The following is a 23,269-nucleotide window of genomic DNA, read 5'->3' on the forward strand; positions in this document are numbered from 1 at the left end:
TGGTTCCCGCCATTTTACGTCAACCGGCGTCAACCAATCACAGAATGACAACTGAGAGATCATTTAAAAACAAAGTTGCCAGCATGACAATAAAATGTAATGCAATTATGAAGCTAATTTGGCTAATCCTAACACGTTTACAAAATTGCTTTACTATAAGCATAGTCATGACATAAAAACAATTTAAAAAACATCATCATCCCTATTGTTCTTGGTGACAGAAATAAGCAGGCAGCATAGAACTCTTCGGCGGATCAAATTTTTTCCGATCAACACTCGCAAAAATGCAACGTTATTATTAACTACTAGTAGACGCCACGCGGTTTCACCCGCGTGGTTCCCGTTTCCGTAGGAATACGGGGATAATATATAGCCTTCCTCGATAAATAGCCTATCTAACACTGAAATTTTTTTTCAAATCGGACCAGTAGTTCCTGAGATTAGCGCGTTCAATCAATAAATCAAACAAACAAACACTTCAGCTTTACAATATTAGTATAGATTCGTGTAAACATAGACAAATTTGTCTTGCGTCTGTCTACAGTTAAGTCTGCTGATCTGAAACACATAAATAAAATGGAAAGTATTTAGAAAATGTCGCATCAACCGGACGTCGAAAGACGGACGACAATTTAGCATCTAAATGCTAATAGACAATAATTACCAGTAATCTTATGCCTACGTACTTGAGAATAATTTTAGCTATCCTTATATATTTTTTACTTAGCATAAATAAAATTTATTAGTACCGATGACATAAAAATGTAACTTCATTAATGTCTTACCATGGTTTTTCAAGGCGAATATTTGTGTGCGTGTTTGAGTATGTTTGTTACTCCTTTACTGCGCAACTATAATAATAATATGCTCCCGACCGACTTTTCGGTCACGGCGGCTAATCTCATGGTGAGATTAACCATGTACGCAGGAGATATTATAGTGCACAAGTGTGTGCGCAAGCACAGGTGCACTCTCTCTTCTCTCACTCTCGAAATCCGATGGGACGGCAGACCGACACGACCGGTGAGAGATCAGGCGCAGGACCGACGGCTTTACGTGCTCTCCGAGGCACGGGGGTGTACTAACACCGCCAAATTCCCAACTCCAGGCTGCTATTAAGATTTTCCTTGTAAGAAAAATCCCAATAACCTATTTTGTTTTTTGTTGGCCTGACCCGGGATTCGAACCCTGGACCTCATTGTCCGTAGCTGAACCAGCTAACCACGGGGCCAATGAGGCAGTTAAACTATACAGTTGCGCAACTATATCCTGTATATGAAACCAAGTTTAATTTTTGTAATAATATGGAAATCTTTCTGTTAAATCTAAATATTAATGTAACACGAAATTGTTCTAGCGGTTATTGGTCGGAAAACATTAGTTATGACTTACAGGCTAACCAACGCTATGCAAAATTTTAAGTCAAGTTTAGTTAATTAGAATTTAATGAAAATAACTAGGATATAAAAGAAAATAAACGAATAGGTCCATAGGATCATGATTTTGTATCTTCAGTTGGAATATGAAAGCTTAAAGTACTTAAAATACTTTCATCAAATAAATTTTATGACTACATAGAATTTATTTGAAGAAAGAGAAGAAACATTAATTTCCGATCTCCTAAATACTAATTTAAGAGATGGGAAATTATTGTTTTTCCTATTTATAAACTAACGTAAGAAAAAACATGATTATATGTTGTATGAATTTTCATTTGTGATATCGGAAACAAGCCGAAGAGATAATAAATACGTGATGACGAATGCCTAAGTCCTTTAAAATGTCTAATAAGATAAAATGAGATCATAGGAATAGATACGGTATGCCCTATAAGTGACACAGAACCTAATCACCTTTAAATAATGTAATGAAACTAAATGATAAATCATCGATATTGCTTTATCATCCAATAATGTCTTTATCACATCATGTGAAATAACTATTCTGTACTTCATTGAACTATAAGCGGTAAATGGCAAAAATGATGAATAAATTGAGATAAAAAAATACATTATTATCTTATTTTTTTTTTCTTTACACGTCAACCCTTAATTACGATCTCATCTGATGCTAATTGATGATGTAAGTAACTATCTAAGATAGAAGTGGGCTAACTTGTTAGGGGTAGGATAAAAATCTACACCACTTTTTTACAGGTTTCTACACGACATCGTACCGGTACGCTAAATCGCTTGACGGTACGTCTTTGCCAGTAGGGTGGTAACTACCTAGCGAAGATATCATAACCATAGAGAGTATATTAGTATTCTTTATTATCTATGCTTAATAAAGAGGAAAGTAGTGTTTGTTTTTGTTTACATTGAATAGGCTCCGAAACTACTGAACCATATGTATATAAAACACGAAATTGTTCTTTTGTTATATTACGTATGCTTCTAGCGCTACTCTTATGCCTCATTGTAAGCAAAAATGCAGCCTACGATGTAGTCTAGAGTTGCTCTCGGTAATATTCTAAAATATTATGATAAAACACTTTTTGTGTCATACATCATATGATCGAGTATTACGAAATAAGCTTCGCAGAAACATTCTCCGATAGGAGAATCCGATCATAAAAAGTACTAATGCCATCTACTTTATAGGGTAAGTTTTTCATTCTGCTAATTGCGAAGCGCGCACCATATAGAGATGGTTACTAGTTTGCTGTGAATGTAGACTCCAATTACAATATAATTAAGCTAACAATATTAATTGTCACCGGAGTATTTTTTTGATGTCCTGTTGTAAAACGTAGGCATCCTTTTCCTACAAAACCTTAGACCCACCACGCTGTCGTTAGGCGAGTTGATAACTAACTATTATCAGTTAGTAACAATGATGAGTTAGGCGGCTTAACTTTCTGAATATAAAATTGGAAAGTATAAGAAAAAATTTCGAAAAAAATATCTCGAACTTTTTTGCTTGGTTATACAAGCTAAGCGCAATATTAAAGAAGCAAACATATACATTGGCGATAAATTTTATTTAAGTGTTACCTTGTGTGTAGATAAATTTTATTTAAGTGTTACCTTAGTGATACCTTAGTGTGTAGTGTTAGTGTTGCCAGTAAAATAAGACACTTGCATTATTCTTCCAATAAATTACTAAGATTGCAACAACTACTCGTATGTGGCTCATATACAAAGATTTTTATATTTGTGATACTGATAGATTTCTGAATTTGCATGTTATTAGATTTCTAAAGTTACAGTTTTATTTTTTTTTTACATAATCTTTAAAACTATTTAAAAAATTAAAACAACACTAAAATTCTGTAACAATATAATTATCTCGCAAGCTACCACCAAAACATAAATTAAATGTATAAAATTAAATTAATCATTGAGAATTAACACTCATTATAAAAATAATCGAATTAAACCGAGTTTATTTTAATTAATGCTTTGATTATATATAATTAAGTGTCATTAGGTGTCATAAAATTTTTGATTGCAACTTTTTAGGTAAGCTCCGCTTGCATAAAAAATGTGCCAAGAAGCGATTCCAGACACGCAGTTATCACCTAACTACTATGTTGATTAAGCGTATAGCGCAATATTTGCCGTGTACTAGGGTTGCCATCTCTAAAATTTGACATCCAGGACAAGTAAAATAAACAACATACCCCGAATTATTGAGTCTGAACCTTCAAAATTAGGTCGGAACCTCCAAAATTTGGTAGGACATATCAAAAGGTTAGTCAGTGTAATAAAAAATATATCAAAAAGTTGTCATTATCTTAATTGATTTCAAAGTATAAAATTTTAACCGAAGTACCTGAGACGACCGGTGCAGTAATTGAACCATGCTCCCGCATGTTCTGCTGTGATCAAAAATGTTGCATCATTATCGTAGATATATTTTAAAACACACAAAACCTATATTATGAATTTCATCTTCGTTTTTCATTACAATCATCATCATCATTATTAACCCACATTCGGCTCACTGCTGAGCTCGAGTCTCCCCTCAGAATGAGAGGGGTTAGGCCAATAGTCCACCACGCTGGCCCAAATGCGGATTGGCAGACTTCACACACGCAGAGAATTATGAAAATTCTCTATTATGCAGGTTTCCTCACGATGTTTTTCTTTCACCGTTTTGAGACACGTGATATTTAATTTCTTAAAATGCACACAACTGAAAAAGTCGGAGGTGCATGTCCCCGATCGGATTCAAAGCCACACCCTCCAGAATCGGAGGCAGAGGTTATATCCACTGGGCTATCACAGCTCATCTTTCATTACGATGCGGTGAGCAAATCATCCTACTAGTCGCTCGTGGACGTTCTCAAAACTAGGACAAATCCGGAGAAACTCAGACGTATGGTCACCCTAGCCGTGTACTCCTCCTAAATTGGTACGGGTCGCATGTTCTGGCCATCGATTTATTTTAATGTTTTCCTTGGCTCGTCTAATCCTCAGACGCATTTTTTGTGCTTCCGTCCTAGAACGCTTTTTATTTACCTGCTTATGAGATAGATTGCATCTGAACAGCCATACTTAGGATCTCTATCGACGGCATACCATGCCCAATTGTATGTAGGTCACTCGTGTAGCGATTTATTATAAATAGCAGATGTCCCCGACATGTCCTCTTAGGTTTTAAACGGTTATGTTTATTAGATTGGCCGCTTGTATGTATATTGTATCATTATTATTTAATTATATTAAATATTCTGTATAGACATCTACGAAAATATTTTTAGGAGCAATATTTTTAAGATTTTAATTTACATTATTAAACCAGATTAGTAGTATAGACTCTACCAACGATTTGGAAGACAAGTTCTGCTGAGAAAAGCCGGCAAGAAGCTCTTTGGAACTCTGAAATAGTTGTTCTGTTAAAAAAATCATACAATATTATAATTTACAATTGTTAACATCATTTCAATTTCTTTTCTTCTATGTAATTTACAAGCACTTTTGAAAAGTCAGCTTTGTATGTTTGTAGTGACACTACCACTAGTTCGGAGGACAAGGTCTGCTGAGAAAAGCCGGCAATAAACTCAACAGTTGATTAAAAAAAACAATAATCACACTTTACAAAAATTAAGAAAAATTATACAAACATCAACATACAAAAAAAGGAACTTTCGCAATCATACTAAATAATTTAAATGGGATTTATTAAAGAACGATTCTGCTCGGTATGCCAATGACGATCGACTTCATTCATTAAAAGTGAAAGTTAGAACAAAAACTCGAGTGGTCGGTCATGTACCAAACAAGATTAAATAAATAATACAAGAGCACATACGTTATCCACATTACAGGTCCGGCGACCAAACGAGGAGTAATTAAAGGAATAAGTTATGAGTCGAGTGCGCAACAAACTTTTTTGTAAGCGTTAAACTAAATTTTATGTATAATCCTTGTAATTTAATTAGGCATTATCTTAATGAAGTGTCTTTAAACTTCTGATAGCATAACCGCTTCCTCATATTGACATTTTGCCGAGACAGACTTCTCGAAAAACCTTGGCTTAGTCAGATCTGGTGATAGAATTTGGCCGTGGTAGGCCTTGGCCGAGACCATAGAGTACATCATCTCCTAACATCAGGTGGGATCATAGTCAAGGGTTAAATTGTATAATATATAGAATAAATAAAAAAAAGACAGCGCGTATTATGTAAGTAAAGCATATGTAATATATGGGATGGGATGGGATTGTTGAATAGCATTAAACTAGCGAAGTCGCTAGTAACAAAATAAAACATATGCCCCTCGCATATGTTTTATTTTGGTACTAGCGTAAAAGCGTGTAGCTAACTACAACATGCTTTGATCAAGACAAAAAAAATATCGAGTAATATAAAAAAGCAATATACCGAAAACCGCTTGACGAAGATACAAAAATTAATTTCGGCAGGGTAAGTATATAGTTAGTAAGAACTAATCTGCTAAGGACGGACTTAGCAACAGGCCTGAATTAAGGAGGTCTAGGGGCAGATGAAATCGCACTCAATATGGTAACTTCTTTAGTGTTTTAAATACCAATTTAGTTACGCCAGTAACTTCTACTGATAAATTCTGGAGGTATGTCCATGGCACATAGTCAAAATAGCTATTTCCGATCAAACTATAAGGTTAAGCGAAAGGTTGGGTTAAGGGGACTTATGGATATAATCTCACATGATATGAAAACATAAAATGTTTTATACTTGGACATTTAGGGGCTGGAACCATTGAAACCCGCTACGTCTCAAAGCCACCAAAGTCAAAAAGTACAACGTGTAGCTCGCGTCGTGATCATCATCATCACCATCAACAACCCATATTTGGCTTAGAATGAGAGGAGTTTGGCTAATACGAGTAGTTTGGATCCACTACGCTGGCCCAATGCGTATTGGCAGACTTTACGTAGAGAATTGAGAATATTCTGACGTATGCAGGTTCCCTCACTATGAGTATGTTATTTGTTTGAGGCACGTGATATTTAATTTCTTAATATGCACATAACTGAAAATTTGGATGTGCATGCCCCGGACTGGCTTCGAACCTACACCCTCCGGAAACGGAGGCAAAGGTCATATCCAGCGAGCTATCACGGCTCTGTTTCGTAGTGTTACTTAATTATATCTAGGCTCTATACTCAGCTAAATTATCTTTAATTATATTTTACAACAGCTTTGCGAAATTATCTTGATTACACAGCTTGAGTTTATTAATTTCCTTACATCCTATCTATCTTAATAGCTATGTGACGTAATAAAATCAATTAAAGTTTACATGATCCACTTTTACGAGCCCCAATACGTTTATTACCTTCCGTCACCTTCTGATCTCGAGGTCCTGGGATGCTGTGACTCACCAGGAAATTACCAATTTCAGAGACAAAGTTGTCAATTATATTAATATGACTCATTTGTGTGACTAAAACAAATATATTTATTAATTTATTGATGTGAAATATAAACCCTATAATAATATGATAACATATACGAGTATGACCGAGCGAATGTTATTTTTTATCATATTTCGTATTCATTATCTCGGAACGCCATTTAATATCTATATTTAATATGTATAAATGATTTTATCCTCCATGATCATCCCCCTAAGGGTTGCATAACAAATACCGTGGAAGTAAGTTTCCCCGCGTCATACCCTGGCAAGAAGGATCACCTAGAGGTCCTTATCTCAGACCATCCGGTAGGAGATGACCACTTTTTATTATAAAAATGTATATATGTAATACTTCAACCTTCATCATTTTATCTTTAAGTGATAGATTATTATAATAAAGATATTAAAAAACACATTGGTTAAGAAAGGCAAACCTCAAATACAAAATTGATCCATAAAGTTATTATATAAACAAGAAATAATATGTTAATTATATTAAGGTACAATAATCAATTAACTAAAAAAATAATTAAGTTTACAGAAATTATAAAGTTTTTATATTTAGTAAGCTTTATTAACTTCGTGGGAAATTGCAGGCGTTGACTAAAAAGCGGTTTACAATTTTGTTTCTTTTTCATAATGAACATATTTCCCAGCAAATGAGAGAAAAGAATGTTCACAATTGAATAACATATCCAATACATTGTTATAATATTTCTTCATCATGTAATAACATAAGTTACAAGTGCACTCTCACGGGTCACAAAGAGTTATGACATATATTAATAAGACATAAAATCCAAGTCCTGTGATCTATTTTACAATGAGATAATTAAATGTAGATATCTTTACAATAATAAAACACTTATGACCATAAGTGAAGAATATCATAGCATGCCTATCGCAAATATGGCAACTGAACATCGTTAATCATATTTCTTTGTCGATACCTTCAAGGCTGTGGAAATGTACATATGTACCTACCATATACTGGAGACCGCGTCCTGCAATAACCAGACATACCCCATTTTAAGAAATTAAATGGAGGAAACCTGCATACCAGAGAATTTTCTTAATTCTCTGCGTGTGTGAAGTCTGCCAATCCGCATTAGGCCAGCGTGGTGGATTATGGGCCTAATCCCTCTCATTCTGAGAGGAGACTCGAGCTCAGCAGTGGGTCAAATATGGGTTGATAATGATGATGATGACCCTATTTGATGAAGGCTGTAAGTTTGTCAGCTTATGCATCTACCAATGGTATGTACGGCAGTAAATTTTGAAGTTTTGTTACGAATTCCTCGAGCACGAGTGGCATTCACTTTCACTATTCATATTGTTTCAAAAAGGAGGTATTAGAATAAAGTTGTAACGACAGTGGTACTATAAATAAAAGGGTATTTGACGTCACGTTGCTCGTCGCGTTAGTGATTGATCAGATTGTCTAGTGTTGGCGTAGAGAACATTTTGTGGCAGAGCAGGTAAGTGTTAGTTAATGCACTATGAAAGGTATCTTTAAGCTTACACCCAAGGTCACAAGTTCTGGGACCTTCTCGAGGTGTTTAAAATCATGGTACAATCACTGTGGTTCCTACCCGTTACCTCATACTTGGTGGCTTAGGACGATAGCAGGTTTAAACGGACAGTCAACCATCCAAACCGTGTTAAACTTTTGGCCTTCATAAAAAGAGGTATGTCTGGGTATAGCAGATCTACTTCTGTAACACTATGTGGTGTTTGGAAATAGTTCAAGAGGTCTTCTATGTCTTGCAATGAACGTCAAAGAGAACGAAGATTATGATAATGAACTTTAATGATTGAATGGTTCAACGTCCTTTCCAGGGCATTCACATCTGCGAGTGCAACCAAAAGAATTTTCTTTTAAAAGAAAAGCTTTAATTGAATAGAGATGATGACAGTTTTTTTAATTCTATATAAATTAAGAGCATGCTAATAGTAAAGCAATTTTGTAAAAGTAACAGGGTATCTGCGATCATTACTTTTGGAACTACAGGGATTTAAAGGGTCATATTTGCGGCGCTGCCACGGATTCCTGAAAAACGCCCTTTACAAAGTGGTACGAACTAATGATATCGTAGGTACATAATGATCGTTAGATTTGTATGGGCGTTCAAACAAAATTACTAATATCTTTGTTATTTGTACGTTTATGTTTATAGTTCATGTATTAAAAAATGTCACATTTAATGTAAGGAAGCTAAAATTGTATGAATTTTCATCTAATTACGATAAAAGATTTTCAACAGATTTTGAAATTTTATAATCTTAATTATTTTGCAAATATCCAGTCAATCTTTGCTTTTTATGTATAAATTAGTTAACATTGACCTTATTTACCCGAATGTATTATAAAAATCAATATATTCAAACCTAGTCATCATCCCCATTACTTATTGTTAATCAATGCTTTGCGAAAAGCAAAAGAGTCAATGCTTAGTATTTCTCACAAAGGCAATTATTTACTTTGTAATACACGATGTAGACTTAGTAATAAAAATTAATGGTCTTACTTAAATAGGTATACAACTTCTGCTGCTAATTGATGACAGCCTATTATTGGAGACTAGTATACAATAGACATGCACCTTCGAGTAATACCAGTACGCATCAGTTTATGAAAAATTGTCTCTTGAATACATCATCAAAGGAAATTAATGGAATCTGCCTAAATTACTTTCAGGGACACGTATAATGAATACTTATTGATTTGTAATTTTAACCTCCAAAGCATTTGGATTACATTATAGGGTTATTAAAATAAGTTGATAACTTTAAATTGACTACTATTGATTGAACTACTATTTTTACATTACACCGTGTACCAGACACGTGTCTAGACAAAAAATACACAAGCTAGTTAAATACATAAATAAACGATCAACATAATTGAAGTGAGAGTGAGTAAGATCAACCGATTCACTTGTCATCATTGCTGAAGGAGAAATATTCAATAATTATGTTAGTACCTATAAAATCCAATTAAGTTGTCTATCACTAATAAACTGCGATGTCCCTTCACGCCAATTATATGATCTCACTTATATGCATTGACCACGGATACTGTTAAGAATGTATTTTGTCTTTAACATTCATAAAAACGCTTGTACAAAGCAGGAGAAAATATCGCTATTATTTGCAAAATTCATAATTAAACTCAACCAAATATTTACCTATTTGTTTAAATTGTCTAATTGAATGCTACTACACTTAGTTTTATAAGCTTTGTTTGTTCAAAATTATCATTGGTATTCATATTTTATGAATTTTCCAACTCTGCAACTGAGAAATTCGTTCGTTCGTTATCAATCTATATTCGGCTCACTGCTGAGCTCGAGTCACCTCTCAGAATGAGAGAGGTTAGGCCACTAGTCCACCACCACCCTTTTGGCAGACTTCACACACGCAGATAATTGAGAATACTCACGATGTTTTTCCTTCACTGTTTGAGACACGTGATATTTAATTTCTTAAAATGCACACTACTGAAAAGTGACCAGATTCAAACCCACACCCTCCGGAATCGGAGCTACTGAGCTATCACGCATCTCAAATACAAAATAGTCAAATTTGACGTTTTAAAAGTGCCCATAAGCTAAGTCTACTTGAGATAAATGTATTTTGAATTTTGATACTTAGAATTTCTTGGAAATATAAGACAAACTCAGATATACCATAACCCGACCCAGACTCGAACCCAGGTTTAATCACGATGTCTGTAGATAACTGTCAGACTTAAAATTAAGCTGTAGCTTATAAGCGTTATAAGCGGATCGCCAACGACAGTCTTATTTGGTTTTCTCGGATAAAATAAAAGCTCGTGGCCCCAGCTAGCGGGGACGTAATGTAATAAAAATATTTTTCTCATTACATGACAATGATTACTCGCACTCAACAACAGTTTCCTTTATAACATTTACTGTGCCATTGATAAGGAAGCTATACTTTATAACCGATAGAAGGAATTTCCTGCGACGGTTCATGAAACATGACCTCAGTGTTCTAGTACTAAGATTTACAAAAGTTACAAAGCGAAAAACCGACGCCTCCATGGCAACGTATAACGTTATCCAAATCGCCTAAATAAATAACGTCTTAACATTATCTAAATATAACTTTATATCTTTACTTAATTAAAATAAAACTGTAACATATTCAATTCTGTACCTTAAAGATATTTTGTAAATTTTAGTTGAAGGGCATTATATAATGATTTATTTATTTTGATATCATCCGCGAAAATTCGGCGAACCCATGCGACAACGTCACCCAGGTCCGACAAAATACTCTCTACGTACGTTTCACCCCGAAACCTCTTTAAAACCGTTTGACTCTACAACGTGCAATTGCAAAGATATTGACTTTGCAATTGCACGTTGTAGAGTCAACATCTCCTGAGGATGCTCCGATTTCGGGGTGAAACGTACGTAGAGAGTATTTTGTCGGACCTGGGTGACGTTGTCGCATGGGTTCGCCGAATTTTCGCGGATGATAGCAAAATAAATAAATCATTATATAATCATGATGAACTTCCGCAAAGTAACGCCTGCTTCTATCCAATATTTGAAGGGCATTATTTAACCGATACTGAAACCAAAAATATTTTCTTTTATTTATTTTTTTCTATCTGACTGTACATCTTTTTCGCATGTGTAAACATTGATTTTTGAACCAGAAAAATACTAAAATAATGTATGCCAATTACCATCGAATCCTTAAAAGCATGGAATATTACCAACAATATAGAATGCTAAAATATTTCCGCACTGAATCGTTAATTAGTGACTTGGCATAATTTATTATTATCACCAAATTACCTAATCGTAAATCGTAAATTAATACATATTTGTAAATGAATGACAGCTAACAAATTCCAAATCAATCGGGGTAGTGATGATTATAAGCTCTGAATCCCCTCCTCTTCGAGTAGAAAGAGTAGTTTGATAATATACAGAATATCCCATAAAGTATAATGGTTCAAACTCAAGAAGAAGTTCATTATCATCATCATCATCATCTCCTCTCAGAATGAGAAGGGTTAGGCCAATAGTCCACTGCCAATCCGCATTGGGCCAACGTGGTGGACTATTGACCTAACCCCCTCTCATTCTGAGAGGAGACTTGAGCTCAGCAGTGAGCCGAATATGGGTTGATAATGATGAATGTAAATTTTAAATATTAAAAAAAAGCGAAAATATTAAAATTGTATGTATATTAATTATTAATTAAGTCGATACATTTCCGCCATTCTAAGCTTAAACTGTACAGCATAAAAAAATAATAAAATACGATAGTAAAACCGTAGTAAGTCTAATTGAATAAATTAATGATATTTTGATTCTGCGTTGAACCGTGGGTCAGCCATTTGCATTTGTATAGAACGGAGAGCAAGTCGACGGAGAACTGGACTTTATCTTGATCAATTTTTAAAGTATGTAGGTGCCTACACACCAGCCGCCGTAGACAATAGCGGACTAGAGATGGAACCATGATAAAATAGATTCTGAACGATAATCTCACTTTCAGAACGACTAGGAAATTTAAAACAACTTGACACACGACACTGTCTTACTCAAGTTCCTTTAACAATTTCTGAAAGGTTAATCTAATTATGTACATTATAAGAAATCGTTATTAACACATTTAAAAAAAATTGATATAAACTAGCCTACCTACCTACGTAGTACGTAGTACATAAATACTTGGGAAATCTTGGTGTAAAAGAAGTACCTAATTATTGATAGATATAATAAAATGAAATTCAAGAAAATTGTAAAGGTAAAAAAGGCATCTTTAGTTGTTTAATTATCATAAAAGACTATATAAAGATTCCATCCCATCTTCAGCTCACCTTTCATAGATATTAGATTAATATACACAAAAATTGCAAAACCTTTTTGTCAACTCAAATCAAATTAAAGTCCTACCGTCATAAATTATTACTCATGGAAAATTTAGGCAACGAATCGTGAAGCCCTAATAAAATGGCTAAATAGCAGAATTACAACACGGAAAAGTAAAATGGGAGCAAAAATGGTGGAAACAATTCGAGTACAATGACAAGATCGAAACAAGCTCGGCTGCACACGAGTTCGCGTGCCCGGGTTGTGACATCGGCCGCGCCCAAACAGGCCCGTGCCTTGCTTGTACTATCGACTATCGATATGTTTTTCCAATTATTAACATATTTTTTTGAATTAGAACTTCTATAAGCACACTTGACTTGAAACATAAGCTGGTGGTGGACCACACTCATTTTGTCATAAATTTCTAATAATGTTGATTAAATTAATCAAAGCCTGGACACTAACGCAAGCGATGTGTAGTAAGCTTGAGGCATTTGAGATGTGGGTTTACAGGCGGATACTGCGAATATCGTGGGGGAATCGTGTACGCAATACTACTGAGCTGCAAAAAATGGGAAAGCCAACAGAAGTTCTGCAACAAGTCCAAAGGAGGTAGCTCGAATACCTGGGTCATATAATGCGAAACTCCAAATATCACCTGCTCCAGCTTATTATCCAGGGAAAGATAAAGGGGAAACGAAGGCCTGGTCTTAGACGTACATCTTGGCTCAAGAACCAATGGTTTAATATGAGTACCAGATAACTCTTTTGGGCAGCAGTGAACAAAGTTAAATTAGCCTTAATGATTGCTGACCTCCGATAGGAGATGGCACTATAAGAAGAAGAAGAAATTAATCTTGAAAAAATTTCTGTCAAAAAAGGATGGTCAAAACTATTTCGGTACAAATAGCATGCTCAGGTTATGACTTCAACCGCGCCTAACCAGTTACTATCGACTATCGATATGCATTTTCATTTTCCATTCATCTGCGTACATTTTTAGTAATTACTTACATAACTATGTACGGGTTTTAACATCGGCCCCGAAGTAAATTAGAATTTTCAAAATTTAAACAAAGGTTTAATAATTATAATATAAAGAAGAAATTATACTTTTTCCACAAATTCGCATATTCCACCGGAGACTTTTCAGGAGATATTTTCAGGGTAAAAAGGAGCTTAAGCTCTGCTTTATGGTTCCTTTTTTTACTGTACCGTTATCTATTCATCTTTAACCTGCCGGGTTATTTTATCATATAACCTTATTTTCCTAATGTGAATGAACATATTACAGTGCGTAATAAGTATCATTCTAAATTTCAAACTAAAATTTCAACAAATCTATATTTAGTCTTACCCACCTCATAGTCGGTGTAACTATTTTTCACCTCATTCACGCCGGGTTAAGTCGTGAAAAGTTAACGGACAAACTTTGGCGGTAATAATATTAGTAAGTATTTCATTAATTCTTGCAACCTTATAATTGATATTATATTATTATAATCAAAATATTGTCGTATAGTTTAAATGTAGGTACTATTTAAAATTATATTGACAATTTACGACAACAAATGCAAGGTATAACGTCACATCACTAGAAACCTAGCGATAGCACAATTAGATGTTTGTACTCGTATTCTAAAGCTAAGGCAGCGCACGCGCCACTTTACCTTCATGCTATACGTATAATAAGTATCTATTAAGTTGATACACTTTACAACAAGTAAGTTTGCTTCTCTGAAATTAGTCCAAACGAGTAATCAAAATTTTACTTTAAATAGACACATTTTAGAAACAGTTGCGTAAATATTCGAGAAACATACTTCAGAACAAATTTATTTGAAAAAGTCTATACTGATAACTAAAATTAGTACTCCAATCTTTGACCTCGTGACTTATAGTCAATGAACAAACCATTATGAAGACATAAAACATATTACGAAAACACATCTTTGTGTCTTAATAACTGAAATCCTGATTTCTCAATATCAAAATATCAATCGATCATTAATAGCAATCACTTCGACAGATTCAGAGCAATCAGTCGCCATAAAAGGATAAATAAAAAAACAATTATTTCGGATTAATCCCCTATTTGACAATACCAATTCATACTAATTACTCATTTAAAATCCGGTATGGGAACACCCCGCTAATAGGCCGAGAAAAATTCACTATGTCCAACAGATCCTTGTTTTTTTCTGGTAAATACGTTAACTTAAGACTTATGGCTAAATGACTTATGGGGAATTTATGAATCACGTATGAAAATTACACTTTAATGATCGAAAAAACTGTTATGAATCTTCATTATATACGAGTAATTGTCGTCTCGTCGCGTACGGAAGGAGTTATGAGTCAATTATTGTTGCCATTAATAAAAATAAGCATCGTTAATGTTAAATGAAAAAGCTTTAATCAAAATAATTTAAATTGTTTCTTAAGTTTCATTGGATAACTTTAATGCAATAATTACATTCTTTAAATAAAGAGTTATTTTGGGAAAAGTCTAGTCACGTCAAATTTTCTTGTTATGGCCATTGTCTATAGTACCTAGGTTAATGGAGCGAGCTATCGAATCAGAAATGAGGAAATCCGCAGAAGAACCAAAGTCACATAGCTGAGCGGTAGAAGCAAGGTTGAAGTGGGCGGGGCGCAGTTCTTCGTACTATTGCCGATGAACATTAGAGTCTTATGGTACAGGAATGTCAACACCGCACTGTACAGCACAGTGTTGGTCGACCCTCAATTAGGCGGTCAGATGACATCTATCGGGTAGAAGCCGCTGCATACATTTGGCTCGAGATCATGTTGTTTAAAAATATGACCTGTAATGTAGGTATGTAAGTAATCTTCATCATTATGTACCTAAAAGTTCGTTACCTCGTGTCCCTATCATAGGTAAATACGGAAAGCTATGGAATTTAGACTGTAGTGGCTTTAGGAGTTGCAGATTTTATGAGTCCATACCCGCAGGCAATAATTGCGGGTGTTTTTTTTTTTATTTGCAAGCGCTTGACTGCAATCATGCCTAAGTGGAACATGCTTACCTAGAAGATGCTTATTCACTCTTGGTTTGAATTTATTGTAGAAACTGGCAGGGCATTCCCTATTTTGCAGTGTGTTTAAGGAATGACGAATCAAACCGCTTATCACTTTTCTTTTTAGATCTCTGCAATGTCTAGCACTGCTGCCCTATGTTAACAATGAACGTGGAACGAAGAGCGGTGCGTGTATTGTACTTACGTATAACATATTTATAACACATTTATCTATAGTATCTGTTATTTCAACAATTTTAATATTGTAATGTATCTCATTACGCACATGTGACGTAATGTAAAGTAAAATGCACATGTGCTGTAATGTAATATAAAACTTTCATCATCCGTCTAAAACGAACGGTACTTTTATAAACCTTAGCAAAAAGTTTTTATGTCAGAAAAGTGCTCAACATTTAATGAATAAAATTAACTTTGTGAGATAAAATATAATAAACATTCAATTCTTTCATTAAATACTGGCTGTGTTTGGTGCATTTGCCGAAAAAACGAACGCACTTCGCTATCTGTACAAAAATGATAATGATATGTCATCATATGGAAAACAGAAAAATCAACAAAATCATTTTCTGAAAATATGTATCCTCGCAAATGTGTTATAAAATGTCGTATGACATACGTCCACCGCGCATACCACTGCGCCACGGAGGCCGTCAAATAGCCGTCAAATAGTCTCTTACTATAGCTCTCGCCGAGGCTCGAGCTGCAATATCGCCTCGGCTGTAGTTTTCAACTTACCGTACTTATATCGTAATTTACTATTATAATACGAGTAAGCTAAGGTTAGCATGGATTAACTTGTTACTTTACATCGTTATAAAAAACTTGACAATGTCATATTATGAACTACACAGGTACGTATCTTCATTAGCAAGCGATATTAAACATAGGTGCAATTAAGATCACGATTATTAAGAAAAAAAAAAGCATTGGAATCTAATCTTGTTAGTTAATACCGTGAACTAGGACTATATAGCTTTTCCTAACAGCCTAATGGTCGGCTTATTGAATAACATTAGTTATTAATAAATAATTTATATGAATTGTTACACAGTAAGCACCTGCACACACTGTGCTGACAATTTATTGTCATATTCGTGATTTTATCTTTCGTAAGTAATATCTCATTTAATGACATATTGGAAACATTTGGTGCTACAAAACAGCTGTTAAGGGAATACGATTTCCCTACTTTACTTGTAGACCTATTATTTATTTCTTTTATATATTTATATTTATATTAGTAATAATATTTCTTCCTAGTTGCAGGTCTAAATACAATGTCCCTTGCCACTGTATTTCGTCCCGCGACCATACCCTTTTTTTAATTCTTTACAAGTTAGCCCATGACTACAATCTCACCTGATGGTAAGTGATGATGCAATCTAAGATGGAAGTCTGCTAACTTGTTGGGAGGAGGATGAAAATCCACACTCCTTTCTGTTTCTACACGGCATTTTACCGGAACGCTAAATCGCTTGGCGGTACGTCTTTGCTGGTACGGTGGTAACTAGCCACGGCCGAAACCTCCCACCAGCTAAAATATATATATACCCTTCAGATTAGAACACAGCAATGAATAATAAATAAATATACTTGAACAATGCACTATCTAGCCCAAAGTAAGCGTACAACGTAGCCTGTGTACTAAGAGCTGATTATTATGATATATATTTATATTTCATATCAGGCAATGGGCGTCCACTGCAGGACTAGGTCTTTTGTAGGGACGTCCAAACATCACGATCCTGAGCGGCCTGCATCCAGCAAATCCCTACGACTCGCTAGATCTCGTCAGTCCACCTGGTGACGGGTCGGCTAACACTGCGCTTTCTAGTGCGGGGTCGCCATTCCAGCACTTTGGGACCCCGACGACGACGACATCAGCTCGGGACGATATTTTATAAACTACATATGAATAATGTATGTACACCCAGACACTAAAAAACACCCATGCTCATCATTCAATTATTTTCCAGTTTTGGGAATCGAATCATTGCGGATGCACAAAGCAGGGTCACTAGTTTCTATCTGCAGAAACAAACCGCGAGGGTAAGGTCAAGTTTTATGACTATCGCTCTACTGTAAACCTTGTGTGTACTAACCTTAATGATACACCCCAGGATATAGCTATCCAATATCCGCAATGTCATATCAGTACGTCATAACTCAGTGTTGTTCTAATCAAAACGGATGTGGCTGTGATATTATTGATTTACTCTATTATTGTGCCGACGGTGGGTGGAGGCGTATATAAAATCGATTACCAATCAAGACTGTCCTACCAACTCTACTATTATATAGTTACATTACTATTCTATTGATAGAATTATAATGATATGATAATGATACTACATTTTCGGTGAATTTATTGTACTGGTATATGCCGCATCATCATCATCATATCAGCCGATGGACGTCCACTGCAGGACATAGGCCTTTTGTAAGGACATCTAAACATCACGATACTGAGCCACCTGCATCCAGCGAATCCCTGCGACTCGCTTGATGTCGTCTGTCCTTAACACACCTTGCCCCGCCGTTACCGTAACCGCTGCCAGAGCCAGAAATAGCGGGGCTGCCGGGGACTAGGGGCTGTGTTGTGTTTGTTCTATCCATATAAAGTTTTGCCCGATACTGACCACGCTGGGCATGCAAGTTGGTCAGCGCAGTGCTAGATTACTCGCGCCGATGTCGCTGCTGCCCGACACCGGCCTGAGGCATTTCGTAATCTAGCCTGTGGGAATGGATATACCGCCATTCGTCGGTATATGCAGCACTCTCTCTCTATAGTCGTTCCTTCATTACTGAAGATCGTGGTCCTGGTAAGATCCCAGCCTCCTGCGGGTCGACGCCTTCCATCGGCTTCTGTTGGTGACCATCGCTGCTATAGTGTAGAACTTCGTCCCTTTATCCTTCTTCAGCTGGTCAGCCCATCGTGTTGGTGAGCGGCCCCTCGATCTTTTCCCGTCACTGATGCCTGTTATAATTAACTTCTCCAAACTGTAGTCACCACGCCGTATAATGTGCCCGAAATACCCCAGTATGCGTTGGTAACATAAGGAGGACAGCCTAACCTTGATTCCGAGCTGCGATAGAATAGACACGTTTGTGCGCTTGGCTGTCTAAGGTATTCTTAACATGCGCCTCCAGCACCACATCTCGAACGCGTCTATTCTAATCCTCTCTCTTGCTTTTATGGTCCAAGTTTCTACTCCATTCATAAAAATCGAGAATATTAAGGCACGGACAAGGCGACTCTTGGTGTTGTTTGATATGCCTCTATTCTTCCAGATTTTTTTTTATACAAGAATAAATAAATAATTATTTACTAAGTTGCCATAGTTGTAATAATTTACTATGTAGGTACGAGTATTTTTCCTATATTAAGTTGATATGCATGTCAAATGAAAATATGATTTAATAAATCATACAGCTGATTTGATAAAGTCGTTTCTTAATAGATTTAAATCTGTTTGTTGCAAGGTTATTGAATTAATTTCAATTAGATAAAGCTTACGATTATAAATATACGAGTACCTACTATTTAGTGCGTGGAAATAAAAAAGAGGAAGTCATAATAGATACTTTAGTTGATTTTTATAACAATAATTGGTCAAAGTGTTTGCTGTGCTTAAATAAAATTTGATATTTTTTTGTTTTTGTTAAATAATTTCTATACATAAAAAAACTATCTTTTTTTATATTGATATAATTTAATTTCATAAATAAAGCCTACTACGAGACGGCCTTTGTGGCGTAGTGGTATGCGCGGTGGATTTATAAGATGAAGGTCCTGGGTTCGATCCCCGGCTGGGCCGATTGAGTTTCTTAATTGGTCCAGGTCTGGCTAATGGGAAGCTTCAGTCGTGGATAGTTACCACCGTGTTAAACCGAAAGGGATGTGGATTTTTATCACCCCCCCCCCCCCTAACTAGTTAGCCTCATTCTATCTTAGATTGCATCTTCACTTTTTTAAGTGCAATTGTAGTCAAGGGCTAACTTGTACAGAATAAAAATAAAAATTGATGTTTTCCAAAAAAGACCAAAATATCATTGAAAATAAATGCTACAGAATCAGGTGCCCTGGCGCTTTGTTACATACCGATCTCAATTTTAAAATTCCCCATGCCGCCCTTCTCATGGTTTCCATTGAAAAACTATATAAGAGCACAGTTAATGAAGTTCTTAACGACGAAAGACTGACGTACAAAGGAAAGATTTATCGTTCAAGTAATGACAGGTGGTTAAATCAAAAAAACACACAAAATACACGACGGAATGGATTTAATTGCGTGAATCGAGTTTTGCTCAGACTTCAAGTCATATCAGGTATTCTAGTGATGTCATATGTCAAGTGTTGATGTTTGACGGGACGTCCCGGTTTTTCGGCTCACTATTGAGCACGAGCCTCCTCCAAAAAATGAGAAGGGTTAAGCCTTAGTCCACCACGCAGGCCTCTGGCTAGTCTCTGTTTAATTCAAGGTTTCATTTATCATTGATCTAAAATGATTCTGCGGCTAAACTGTGAAAAAGTAAGTAATGTACAGTTATTTTTTACTATCGCATTTATAATTTAGGAAGAATGGAAGTATGGATAATCCGATAGTTTATTTAGAATAGAATAGAATAGAATAGAATATATTTTACTTTTGTCTACACACAAGTAATAAAAGAAGCAAACAGAATATACAAAAATCTGGTCGTGAACAAAAAGGTATCTACCTCAGCACGATGCCACAGCGAGCTGTGGCGCTGGTTTTCAGGTGAAACCTTGTGTGTTCACAGACGTGTCTACGCCTATGGTTAACTTGAAACTTACAACAAACTAAATCTATTCCTGATTTATTTAACTAAAGTTGTAACTATAAACTTACTGACTGACTATATACATAATATGCACTTATATATCTAGCACTCAATAAAAATACTTTATATTCGTCCCGATTTTCTTACAACCTGGTTTTTTTATTTTATCACCAACTCATTTCGCATCACTACGTATCGTATAATAAACGTGTGGGAGCTTGAGCAATTCGTATCAACCGCTAATAATAATCCGAAGAGGAATATTTCATCGAACAAGCTTTCATTTGGGTCATATTTACTTCCACATAAAAAACTACCTGGTACATAAATGGTCACTGAGTTCAATTCACACTAATTTAAAAGGACTAATATGGCATTTACTTCCATCAAGTAATCGAATATTTGCGAAATTTTGTTTTCATGTAAAATTTTTACATCATGTAAATGTGTGTACTTCAAGTTTTTGAGAATGGTTAACGTTGTACCTTAATAATGTTCAAAAATTTTTGTTTTGAACAATAAAATAAAATAGAAACTCATCATCATCATCACCATCATCATCATATCAGCCGATGGACGTCCACTGCAGGACATAGACCTTTTGTAGGGACTTCCAAACATCACGATACTGAGCCACCTGCATCCAGCGAATTCCTGCGACTCGCTTGATGTCGTCAGTCCACCTGGTGGAGGGTCGGCCAACACTGCGCTTACTAGTGCGGGGTCGCCATTCCAACACTTTGGGAGCCCAACGTCCATCGGCTCTTCGAACTATGTGCCCCGCCCATTGCCACTTCAGCTTCGCAACTCGTTGAGCTATGTCGGTGACTTTGGTTCTTCTGCGGATCTTCTCATTTCTGATACTCCTAACATAGCTCGTTCCATCACCCGCTGTCTGACTCTAAGCCTTCTTATCAGGCACATAGCAACTCATACATTATCATAATTAACACCCAAATTCTGGCTCACTGATGAGCACAAGTCTTCCCACAGAATGAGACGGGTTAGACTAATGGGCTCTGCCACGCTGGCCTTATGTGGATTGGCAGACTTCACACACGTGTACAGTATATATATATATATATATTTTTTACATATAAAATAAATAAATAAATAAATATACTTAAACAATACACATCACTATCTAGCCCCAAAGTAAGCATACAGAGTAGCTGGTGTTATGGATACTAAGATGAAACACCCATGCTCATCACACGAAAATTTTCTTGAATTTCGGAATCGAACCCACGGCCGTAGATGCAGAAAGCAGGGTCACTACCCACTGCGCCACGCGGCCGTCAAGAATGTTGAAATGAATACGAGTATTTTTATTGACAAATTGAAGGAAACGTTAAAGTAGATTAACAAAACGGAGGAAAGACTTCAGTGTGCCTAGTGGGAGTTTTCAATATTTATATACTGTTACTATCGCGTTAACGTAAACGCATATATATGGAATTGAAACAGTTGTGCAGTAGTGCCACTAGATGGCGCTGTTTCAATTCCTTAGAAATTCGCGTTTACGTTAACGCGATAGTAACACAATCAAAATGAAACTAGACCCTCTGTATATTTAGAAATACAACTTAAATGATATTAACACTTCATTTAATACTATAAAACTACCAACGATATGCGATAGCGTTAGAGTGTTTCTACATCATTCGAGTACGCGGATTCTTGATTAAATTCACCCTTTCCGTGGTTTATAAATAACCTAGTATTAATTCCAAAGACAAAGACTATAAACCTGAATACTAACAATTTCACAACCGAATTAATTAAGATTTGCCAAGAAACTACATAAAGATGTCAAAGAGGGGCCGATAAATTAAGTTTATACCTACGTACCACCTTGGTCGCGCCATTAGCCGCGTACCTTCTGTCACGGAGCTTAATCGTCGTTGGCTATCAATTATTTGCTAGGAATCCATTTTCAGGACATTTATTACAGCAGGTTTTGTAGAACTTTAAATTCTAATAAAGCCCATTTTTTTATTGAGAATGTAAACAATTGGGAACTAAATGTAACTTATACTAATAGCTTTAATCATGCAACCATATATGAAACAACCACACAGAAATGCAGCCAGTATTCTTGCCACGTGGCAAGAAGCTGCATTTCTGTGTGGCCAGCCAGGCTGATTAGTTTTCGAAAAAAATGAGCCAGCCCTTCTACCACCAGTCGAGGCAACTAGGTGCGGTGAAATAATTCGGAGAAATTGTTTTGGCACTGCGACTCCATGGCCCATAGGTCTCTACGGCAAAATGAAACATATATACTCTCGGTCAGAGGTCGGCATATGTGTGCCACTTACCGGCCTTATTTATTTCTGCTGCGTTAACAGTTTAGTTGCTTAATTTTTAACCGACTTCAAAAAAAGGAGAAGGTTCTAAATTCGAGCTCTTAATTATTGGTACTGCGACTCTATGGCCCAAGGGTCTCTACGGCAAAAGGAACATATTATATAACTCTCGGTCAAAAGTCGGCATATTTGTGCCACTTACCGGCTTTACTTAGCTATTTCTGCTGCGTTGACAGTTTAGTTGTTTAATTTTTAACCGACTTCAAAAAAAGGAGAAGGATCTCAATTCGAGTTTTCAATTATATCTTCATTTATCAAGTTGTAAAGTTTATCGGTCATCTCCTCCCGATGAAGTCGGGTTTACTGGTATTGGTACTCTTCTC

Source organism: Bicyclus anynana, chromosome 19 (genome assembly GCF_947172395.1).
Source record: "Bicyclus anynana chromosome 19, ilBicAnyn1.1, whole genome shotgun sequence".
Taxonomy (NCBI): Eukaryota; Metazoa; Arthropoda; class Insecta; order Lepidoptera; family Nymphalidae; genus Bicyclus; species Bicyclus anynana.